Below are 11,182 nucleotides of genomic sequence, written 5' to 3' on the forward strand. Positions count from 1 at the left end.
AGTTAATGCAGATATAAAGTGACGTTTATGAAAAATAAAAGGCATATTTGGTGACTTTTTTTTTCTCTGTTAAGTAAAATAAAACCAGAGGTGAGATAAAACATGAGATTTTTCAGGCTTAAGACTTTGAATGATAAGGTAGAGTTTTGTTTTTTTATAGATGTTGAAAATAAGGATGAAATTGAAAGTGCTGAGCAACTTCTATTCCAGAAACGCTTCCCTAATAAAATTTATAAGGCTCAATAAATTTCTATGATGTCTTGGATCATGTTAATTTTCTTATATGACTGCAGATTTTAAAAGATTAAGAAAGTGAAAAGACTGAACATTTTGAAAAATATATTATTTATTAATCAAAATATTTATGCAAAAAATTTTGAGAACATTTGTGGTTAATTTGTTTTTCACATATGGTGGTGGTGGGGTTGTTTTTGTGGTAAAATACTAAAAGAAAGAACTCTTACCATTTGCAATAGCATAAATGGGCCTGGAGAGTATTATGCCAATCAGAGAGGGGTAAGTATCACATGATCTCACTCATATGTGGAATCTATTGAACCAAATAAACTGATGGTCAAAAATAAACCCAGCCCTAACCAGTTTGGCTCAGTGGATAGTGTGTCAGCCTGCAGACTGAAGGGTCCCGGTTTGATTCTGGTCAAGGGCATATCCTCAGATTGTGGTTTGACCCCCAGTATGGAGCATGCAGGAGGCAGCTGATCAACAATTCTCTCTCATCATTGTTTTTCTATCTCTCCCTCTCCCTCTGCCTTCCTCTTTGAAATCAATAAAAATATATTTTAAAAAATAGATCCAGAATCATAGAAACATGAACAGACTGTTGAACTTCAAAGGGAAAGCAGGGGAGAGTGGATGGGAAGATATCAACCAATGAACTGTGTGCATATGTACATAACCCACGCACACAGACAATAGTGCTGTGAAGGCCTGGGGAAGTGTGGGAATTGGAGGAGGGATGGGAGTGGACTGGAAGAGGTTAATAGGGGAAAAAGAAGAACTTATGTAATACTTTTCAACAATAAAGATTTTAAAAAAGAGAGGAAGATACTTAACATGATATGTACCCTCTAACACAGTTTTAAGTGTACAATACATCATTATTAAATGTAAGCACTATGTTGTACAGCAAATCTCTAGTCCTATTCCTATTGACCGACAACTTTCCATTTCCCCCTTTCTCATCTCTTGGCAATCACCATTCTACTCTGCTTCCATTAAGCATTAAGTCTGAGTATTTTAGATACTGCAGATAAAAATGGTTCCAAATTAATGGGTTAAATATGAACTTGTGTTGTACATAATTTGGATTGAAAGATTTAAAATTTTAGTTAAAAATGTAAACAGCAACACTTTTTCAGTAACTGGTATGGTTTAGAAAAAAAATTTATGACTACAAATAAAAATTTAAGGTTATTTATTCTGCATTATGCGTATAAAATATGTTAATATTTAGATATAAGGAAATGCATTTGTTGTAGTATGTGTGTGTATTCAATAAAAACAAATTGAACCAATTTTTAGAGCCATTAAGGATCATATACACTAAACACTTGACATTACATTAGTTTACAATTAAATATTGTTCCATCTCATATTTATGAAGGGATGTTTTCAAGGTAAGCATACTCTTTTATTTAAAAAAATATATATATCAGAACAGAATTTACTAAAAATCTTTACTGGTAAGATTTATGTGGGAATATTTTCAAAGAGTAATTAAATCTTGTTCTGGTGTTTTAGCATTTTCATTAATAGAAATAATAGTCATTGATATATTCAGCATGTAGTCAATAACGATTGAATTTTGCAGCTCCCGTATCATGAGTAAAAAAGAAAATAAGGAATTAGCTAAAGAACCAAGAGCACTCTAAGAACACTGCTGCTCAATGATGGGAGAGCAATAAAATCTCCTGCTCCGATACCGTGCAGTACTCAAGCGTGATTTTCCAATACATTAGAATGTTTCTGAATTCAGAGCTACCAAGTCCTCTTCTTTAAATATCTCTCTCCACCAATGACTGGGTTGTATAATATATTTTCTTTCGAACTCTTTTTCACGTTGCTGAAGCCTATTGGTTTTGAAGAGTCCCTTCTGGGAAAAAGCACAGGATGGCATCCTGATATAAAGAGACCAAGAGGGGTCATGCTGAAAGTCCCAGAAAAGAAGAAGTCATGCATTTAAGCATTTTTTATGTCCAACTAACTTTGAGTACAAATTCTGTATAATTCAAATAGTATTTGATAACCTATTAAGAACTTTTTATGTATAAGTTATGCTATAGCATTAAGCCAAATGTATAGTCAATCCTCACTATTCTCACATTCTATATTTGCTAATTTGCCAACTAACTTTTATTCATAACCCCAACCTTTATACATAGTTTATAAGTTCATTTGCAGATGTGTGCACATCATCACAAAATTAAAGTCATTCCAAGCTAAGGTCACACAGAACAATGTTTCCCCTTCTTGTTTCAGCTCTCAAATATAAACAAGTGTCTTTTTCATCCTGCTTAGTGTCACGTATTTCACACTTTTGTGCCTTTTATTGATAATTTTGCTGTTTTAAATTGACCCACCTCCTTGGTAAGTTTAACTTAAGTATTTTATCTTTTCGATGCTATTTTATGTGGAATGGTTTTCTTACCTCAATTTATGGTTTGGATTAGGGTAAATAAACAACTTATTTTTGTACAATGATTTTGTATCCTGCAGCTTTAGTGAATTTATGTATTGATTCTAACAGTTATGTGTGTGGGTATGTGTATTCTTTAGGGTTTTCTAAATATTAGATCACTAGAAGCCTGGTGCATGAATATTTATGCACTGGAGGGGGTGGTCCCTCAGCCCACCCTGCTCCCTCTTACAGTACAGGAACACTCAGGGGCAGGAGGCAACCCAGTGATCAGGGGAAGGTGACACCCCATCACACTTCTGCTGCTGCCACTGCTGGCAGCTCAAGCATCAGCCAGCCCTGGTTACCTGAACCTCAGGTGGCCCTGGGCATCTGAGCAGCTGCCATGTGAAGCTTGCCTATGCCTTGGTCTGGCCCTGGGGGGTGGGCAAGGACTGAAGGGACTGGGGGACTCCAGAGGCAGGATCGTAGCAAGGTCTGCTGCCCCGAAGGGGCTGAGGAGACTGAGCGCTGCCATCTTTGAGGGCAGGGCAGCCAATTAGCATATTCTCTCCTTATTGGCTGTGGACATGGCCATCTTTGAGACAGCATGAGGGTCAATTAGCATATTCCCTCCTTACTAGATAGTATGTTGTTATAGGCACCTCTTACAGATACCAGAGAGATTACAGGACAGCCCTCTGAGTCAGAGGGAGAGGGCACTCCCCACCTCCATTCTTTTTGTCATTGTTAATTCTTACCTGAGGATATTTTTCCATTGATTTTTAGATAAAGTGGAAGGAAAGGAGGGGGGAGGGAAGGGAGAGAAAGAGGGAGAGAGAGACAGGGAGAGAAGCATCTATATGAGAGAGACAAATCAATTGGTTGCCTTCTGCACATGCCCTTACTAGGGCAGGGATTAAACCTGCAACCCAGGTACATACCCTTGACCAGGAATTGAACCTGTGACCATTCGGTGGATGGGCAGATGCTCTAACCACTGAGAACACCAACCAGGGTGCCACCTCTGATTCTTATCATGCTTGTAGTAATAAATCCAAATGAGCGACTCAATATAATAATTGCATTGTGTTAAAGTGTATTTATTTAAAAATTACATCTGGAGACTAAGAAAACAGAGTCCTTGAAGTCAAGCTGACTCAGCTTTTAACCTCCTAAATTAAAAGGTAGATAGAACAGGTCTTGTTTGCAAAGTAAATTTGAGACCTACTGATCTACCAACAGCAATTAAAAAAATTTACAGTAAACAAATTTACTAAAGAAGCAAGGCAAACAAATGTACTACATCTGAGGTAGGCTCTGCTAGTTTGGAAAAGCAAGTTTGATGGAGATTAAAGGAGTTATATGCCCTCCTGTCTATAGATGTTTCTTTTTTCTTTCTTTCTTTCTTTCTTTCTTTCTTTCTTTCTTTCTTTCTTTCTTTCTTCCTTTCTTTCTTTCTTCCTTTCTTTTTCTTTCTTTCTTTCTTTCTTTCTTTCTTTCTTTCTTTCTTTCTTTCTTTCTTTCTTCCTTTTTTTCTTTCTTTCTTTCTTCCTTCCTTCCTTCCTTTCTTTCTTTCTTCCTTTTTTTCTTTCTTTCTTTCTTTCTTCCTTTCTTTCTTTCTTTTTTAATTCCTCTGCTAGTTATCCTGGTACAGATGAACTCTGAAGGTCTCCCCTTTTCTTTGTTACTGTTTTCCCAGAATTTATGAGAAGCACCTGGTGACCCACAACTGCTGTGCTGGGTAAGCTTCACTCAAGCAAGAGTTAATAAATTATTACTCACTGTAAATTTAATATAATTGAATCAGCAGTATAATGTATTCAGATAAGGGAAGAGGAAATTCATCCTTATGTAAGGCCACACTGGAAAACGCTATACATCTGAGGTGCATTATGAAGCTATAAGAAGAGATGCAAAAGAGGATAAATATGTGTATTTGTATGGTGACATCCAATTTTTAAAAGCATGTTGTTAGGGAATTGCAAATTAAAGCAACCTTGAGATACCATTGCACAGCTATTAGAATGGTTAAATCCAAAACACTGACAATACCAAGTGTTGATGAGGAGGGAGCAACAGAAATTCTCGTTTATACTGACCACTTATACCAGTTTCCTATAAAACTAAACAATCTTATAAAGGATCCAGCAAAACCAAGAAGCAACCAACATGTGCTTCAGTAAGTACATGAGTAAACAGATTGTAACCTTTTTAGATAACAGATTATTCCACACTAAAACAAATGAGCTCTCAAGCCATGAAAAGACATGAAGGCAGTTATCCAAGATTGCTGGCTATGTTACATCTGTTCTTAAGATTTTAAAAGGTATACCTTAATTTAGAAAATATATTACTGTAATGTGAAGAATCTTTTTTTAACTTAGAACATCCTTGGCTTTGTTTTTATGGCTAGAAAAAAAATAGCACAAAATAATTCAATCACTTTTAGATTAGTTGATGAAGTGAAGAAAGCATTAACCTAGCCTAAGGGGACTTAAGTGACTTGTGAAATATTGAGAGGAAGAAAAGTTACTTTCCATTTACCCTAATGTGTAGAAACATTTGAAAAAGATGCAGTGCTTGCCGAGACCGGTTTGGCTCAATGGATAGAGCGTCGGCTTGGGGACTGAAGGGACCCAGGTTCGATTCCGGTCAAGGGCATGTACTTTGGTTGAGGGCATATCCCCAGTAGGGGGTGTGCAAGAGGCAGCTGATCGATGACTCTCTCTCTCTCATCGATGTTTCTAGCTTTCTATCTCTCTCCCTTCCTCTCTGTACAAAATCAATAAAATATATTAAAAAAAAAAGATGCAGGGCTTGACAAACATATCCTTGGAATAAGTTCTATTTGAAGAAAGCATTTACTTCTTAGGATGGAATAAAGGAAGTATCCAAAAGAAAAGTTGAGAAGAGAAGAGTAAAGCATATCACAAAATGTGTTTGATTAAGCTAGCTAAAAAACAAAAAAAACAAAAAAAAAACATTTAAAAAATATTATATTTAGTAACAATTTAGCCTGAATATACTCCATTTATTCCTCTGATTTTGGGGGGAGGTATCATCCAATAAATAATTTAGTGTTTATACTTAGAAAATAGAAGTTATCAACTGCTAAGTTGCTGTAAAACATTTTAATAGAGCCTATTTTTTCATTAATGTTTCAGTTATGTATCTAATTTCCTTGGACACTTTTAAAAAGTGTTATATATAGAAAAATAAAGGAGATAATGCCCATGACTATAAGAAGGATTTAGTCTAATATATATAGATATAGATATAGATATATAGATAGATATAGATAGATAGATATAGATAGATAGATATAGATAGATAGATATAGATAGATAGATATATAGATATATAGATATATAGATATAAATATTAACTGACAGTGACCATAATTTATATTAGAGTGAACAATTGGAGGTGTTATTTTGAACCAAAATCTATTTTCCTATTGGCAACTTCACATAGTTCAAAGGTATGAATGTTTATGCCCCTCATATTCCTATGTTAATGTCCTAACCACTCCACAGGCATTTGATTTAGGAAGAGGACTTATGGGAGATGCTTAGGTCATAAGAGTAGAGCCCTTTGGAATGGGACTAGTGCTCTTAAAAAGCATACCTCACCGAGCTCATTCGTCCCTTCCACCAGGTGAGGGCACAGCAAGAGGTTAGGAGTCTGAAACCTGAAGGGTCCTTATCAAACCATGGCCCCTTGATCTTGCTCTCCAGAATTGTGAAAAATGTTTCTTTTTTACTTATAAGCAACCCAGTCTGTGGTATCCTATCTAATAAAAGAGCTATATGCAAATAGACCATACCTCTGCTACACCTACAAGCCACACCCACCAGCCAATCAGGAGCAAGAATGCATATTAACCCAACCAAGATGACTGCAGCCACAGAGCTAGCAGGAGGCTTGGGTATCCCTGGCAATGGAGGAAGCCAAGCTTTCTGCACACCCTGGCCGGCCCAGGCCTCTACTCAAGGCTACAAAGTTTCAATTATAGAAGATAAATAAATCCCCCCAAAATGGCTGCAGCCATGGAGTGTAGTGAACAGGAGGATTGGTTTTCCCCATCAATGGAAGAAGCCAAGCTTCCTGCACTGGCTGGCCCAGGCCTATGCTTAAGGCTACAAAGTTTCAATTATAGAAGATAAATAAATCCCGGATACTAGGGTCTCTACTCAGGTCACCAGGAGGTGTGGCCAGCCTGCAAACCACCATAGGCCCATCACTTAGGCCACCCTATGAGCCAAGGGAGCTCCCACCCTGATCCAGGACACCCTCCAGGGAAAACAAGCTGACCCTCACCTGTATACCAGGCCTCTATCCTATCTAATAAAAGAGTAATATGAAAATTGACTGTCACTCCAACACACAGGGTGGCTGTCCCATGTGGACACAAGATGGCCACCACAAGATGGCCAGCAGGGCATGGCAGTTGGGAGAGATCAGGCCAACAGGGAAGGGCAGTTGGGAGGGACCAGGCCTACAAGGGAGGGCAGTTGGGGGCAATCAAGCCTGAAGGGAAGAGCACTGAGGGGTGACCAGGTCGGCAGAGGAGAGAAGTTTAGGGTGACCAGGCCTGCAAAGGAAAGCAGTTGTGGGGAAACCAGTCCTACAGGGAAGGGCAGTTAGGGGTAATCAGGCTGGCAGGATAGCAGTTAGGCATCAATAAGGCTGGCATGGGAGTGGTTAGGGGGTGATCAGGCTGGCAAGCAGAAACAGTTAGGGGCAATCAGGAAGGTAAACAGGTGAGCAGTTGGGAGGCAGAAGTCCTGGATTGTGAGAGGGATGTCCAAACGGGCTGTTGGACATCCATCAAGGGGTCCCAGATTGGAGAGGGTGCAGGCTGAGGGACACCCCCCCCCCATGCACGAATTTCATGCACTGGGCCTCTAGTATAGTAGCTCAAAAATACTAAGAAGATTGAATTGTAATAACTATTTTAATGGAAGGATATGTAGGTTGCAGAGAACAAAAATGCATTCATTTCATATTGGCAAAGTGGACTTGGTTTTTAGGAGGAGGTGACACAACCTAAGTCTTGTCTTAATGGTGGTGGCAGGGAGAGGAAAGTTTGTTAAATAGGCACAAGCAGTTATTCTACTTGGCATATTTCTAGCTCTCTTTCAAATTCTCAAGGCTGGAGTGCTTATTCTGCCATAACAATCATCTGGCCCCCTTCTTATAAGGAGCATTTCCAGTGACTACAGTAACATCCTAGATGGATATTAAAAGTAAAAAACTAGATCTTTGTAGGGCTGACACTTTATCTTTATTTAGTCTCTGTGACATTACATTGGAGTGTAAACTAAAGGTTTTATTTGAAATTGGTATCTGATTAAAAGGAAGTATGGTCTTTCGTTTGTGATTCTAGCTGATAGAATATATTGAAAGTCTATTAATCAAAAATTTGTATTTAAAACAGTTACATTGAATGACTAATATTTACAGGTAAGAAATACTGGAATGTATCTATAATAATAAAAGCATAATGTGCTAATTAGACCAGATATCCTTCTGCATGACCTTCTGGACAAAGCCAGGGCTGCAGGGAAAGCCTGGGTCCTTGGTGCCAGAGAGAATCCAGAACTGGCAGCCAGGAAGGCCTGCTCTTGCATTAATTTCATGCTTGGGGCCTCTGGTGATATATAATAGGTGTTTATAGAACCCATCTTGTTGCCTTACATCTCTGTTTGTTTCATGAGAACATATTTCTGTACCTCTTCAAGGTGATAACATGTGCTCTTTATTGTTCCCTTTATACATTGCTGATTTTTATTATTATCTACTAAACTTTTTATTAGATAATAAATCCAATACAATGATGAAAATTAATAGTGAAATATATCATCATAAAACTGCAAAAAGGGAATTTTGCAAATATGCAGTTTTTGTCAACAAATGGCAAATTCCAAGTTTATGTCAACATTATTTTTTTTAATAAAAAAGGGAAGGTGTGCCGAAACCGGTTTGGCTCAGTGGATAGAGCGTCAGTCTGCGGACTGAAAGGTCCCAGGTTCGATTCCAGTCAAGGGCATGTATCATACATTGGTTGCTGGCACACCCCTGGTAGATGTTTCTCTCTCATCGACGTTTCTAGCTCTCTATCTCTCTCCCTTCCTCTCTGTAAAAAAATCAATAAAAATATATTTTTTTTTAAAAAGGGGGAAGGTGCTTATCAAACCTACTAAACAAATGATAAACTAGATCTTATAGAAGTAAAAGTAAACAATAAACCATTGGCTTTCCTTGCAGTATAAAACCCTCTTTTTCAAACATAATATGATGAAACATTATAAAACAAAATAAAAAATGGCATTGAACATGCTAGTAATGTTTCTTCCCTACTCAGCAAACTATGAGTACTTTTAGTATTTTTAATGTTTGGCTCTTGGAAAGGTCAATTTCATTTTGGGGGGTAGCCAGAAAAAAAGTGATATACATAATAACAAATAAATCTCACTACTTTCATTTCTATAGTCATACATATATTGCTAAAGTTCACTGAAATATATTTGATTATTTCTAGTAAAATTATTTTATATACATATAATTGTAAAATGTTTTATATGGTAACTTGATTGAAACTATATGCCATTTGGATTAAAAAAAAAACACAAAAAAAATATGATGTTTGCTTTAAAAATGTTAACCTAAGACAACCGAAGTGTCCTTTAAGAGAAGGTTGGATAAAGACAATGTGCTACATATATATTATGGGATTTTACTGAGCCATACAAAAAGATGAAATATTGCCATTTGCAACAACATAGATGGACCTGGAGAATATAATGCTAATAAAATAAGTCAGTCAGCAAAAGCTAAAAATCATATGACTTCACTTATATGTGAATATAAAACTGAAACACATAGACATAGAAAACAGAATGGTGGTTACCAGAGTTAAGCGGTGAGGAGACAGCAAAGGGTAAAAGAGGCCAATATATGGTGATAAGATGATTTGACCTTGGATAGTGGGCACACATACAATATACAGATTTTTTTCTTTAAATTTTTTTTAAAATATATTTTTTATTTATTTTTTACAGAGAGGAAGGGAAAGAGATAGTTAGAAACATTCATGAGAGAGAAACATCAATCAGCTGCCTCCTGCACACCCCTGACTGGGTATGTGCCTGCAACCAAGGTATGTGCCGTTGGCCGGAATCAAACCCGGGACCTTTCAGTCCGCAGGCTGACAATCTATCCACTGAGCCAAACCAATTTCGGCTTTAAATTTTTTAATGTAAATGTAAACTACTTTTCTGTAGTTTTTCCTCATTGAAGGTGTTTATAGATTAAACTTTTTATAATATCTATCAGTGTTCATTTTTTTTTATATATTTGTGTTCTCAAGCAATTAAAGCAAAGAAAATAAAATGCTGTAAACATATTACAAATTATTTGTATTCTTAGTTTGATAGTATGGGAAATCAAATGACTGAATGCAGATTTATGAGTCTATATTTTTAAAACATGTTATTATTTAATAATTGTATTTGTTAGGTGATCTCTTTTATATTTAAATATTTTTATTGATTAAGCTATTACATATGTGTCCTCATCCCCTCATTATCCCTCCAACCCCCTCTCCCCCACTCATGCCCTCACCCCTCTGTTGTCTGTGTCCATTGGTTAGGCTTATACGCATGCATACAAGTCCTTTAGTGGGTCTCTCCCCCTTGCTCTACCCTCCCCTACCTTCCTTCTGAGGTTTGACAGTCTGATTGATGCTTCTCTGTTAGGTGGTCTCTTTGTTATTCCCTTATCTTGTGTATATTTTCTTTTGGTCCTCTGTTAACAACAATCTATTTTCTTTTGCTAAGTGACTTTACACTTCTCTATGTTTTATAGTCATTATTAGCAGAAACAAATTTCATTTTTTATTAACTAAGTAAAATATCTATTTTACAGTGTATTCCAAGAGCTTTTGAGCACTTTTTTTTGTTTGTGCTATTGACTCAAAAACAAGTTTCGTTTATCATGAAAAAGGTCTGTCTTTTTGGTATTTATTAAACCTTTAGTACACTATTGTCTCCATAAATTTAACGCTCTTTTTGGTTTATAGATTTTACTTACATTGCTCTTTCCAACTATCACATTAAAAGTGAATTATAATTCTTAAGATGAATTTGTTCTCAAGAATAATGAGTCATAAAATATATAGACATTTTCATGTTACTTAGAACCATTTTCTCTTTTTCCATCATTTCCATGGACAAAACTTTTTGGTACAAGATATGTTCCATATTCTGTATTCCATATTCCACTTGCATTTGGTCAGATTCTGTGTGAACTCCTCGCCTTCTGGAATCTCATTTAAGAACTAGACAGGAAATAAAATATCACAATAGACTGATCTTATATAAGTAGAATTACAAGGAAATCTGTGATGAAGCAGCATATATTCATTCCAATAATTGCATTCATTGATTGCTCCCATGCATTGAAGGAGTTTGCTTGTCAGTTCTCATAGTTAGTGCTTAGGACATTTGACCATCCAGGACGGGTGAGCAGCAATAAATAGAA

General features: G+C 36.6%; 1 non-coding gene across 1 annotated transcript; it reads left to right on the forward strand.

Annotated features, from left to right (window-relative positions):
- Positions 1–3,755: 3,755 nt before the first annotated feature.
- Positions 3,756–3,882, forward strand: LOC118731071. Its single transcript, XR_004991770.1, has one exon. It is a non-coding gene; the product is annotated as a small Cajal body-specific RNA 15 (non-coding RNA).
- Positions 3,883–11,182: the final 7,300 nt, after the last annotated feature.

This window comes from Pipistrellus kuhlii, unplaced genomic scaffold (assembly GCF_014108245.1).
Source record: "Pipistrellus kuhlii isolate mPipKuh1 unplaced genomic scaffold, mPipKuh1.p scaffold_m20_p_3, whole genome shotgun sequence".
NCBI lineage: Eukaryota > Metazoa > Chordata > Mammalia > Chiroptera > Vespertilionidae > Pipistrellus > Pipistrellus kuhlii.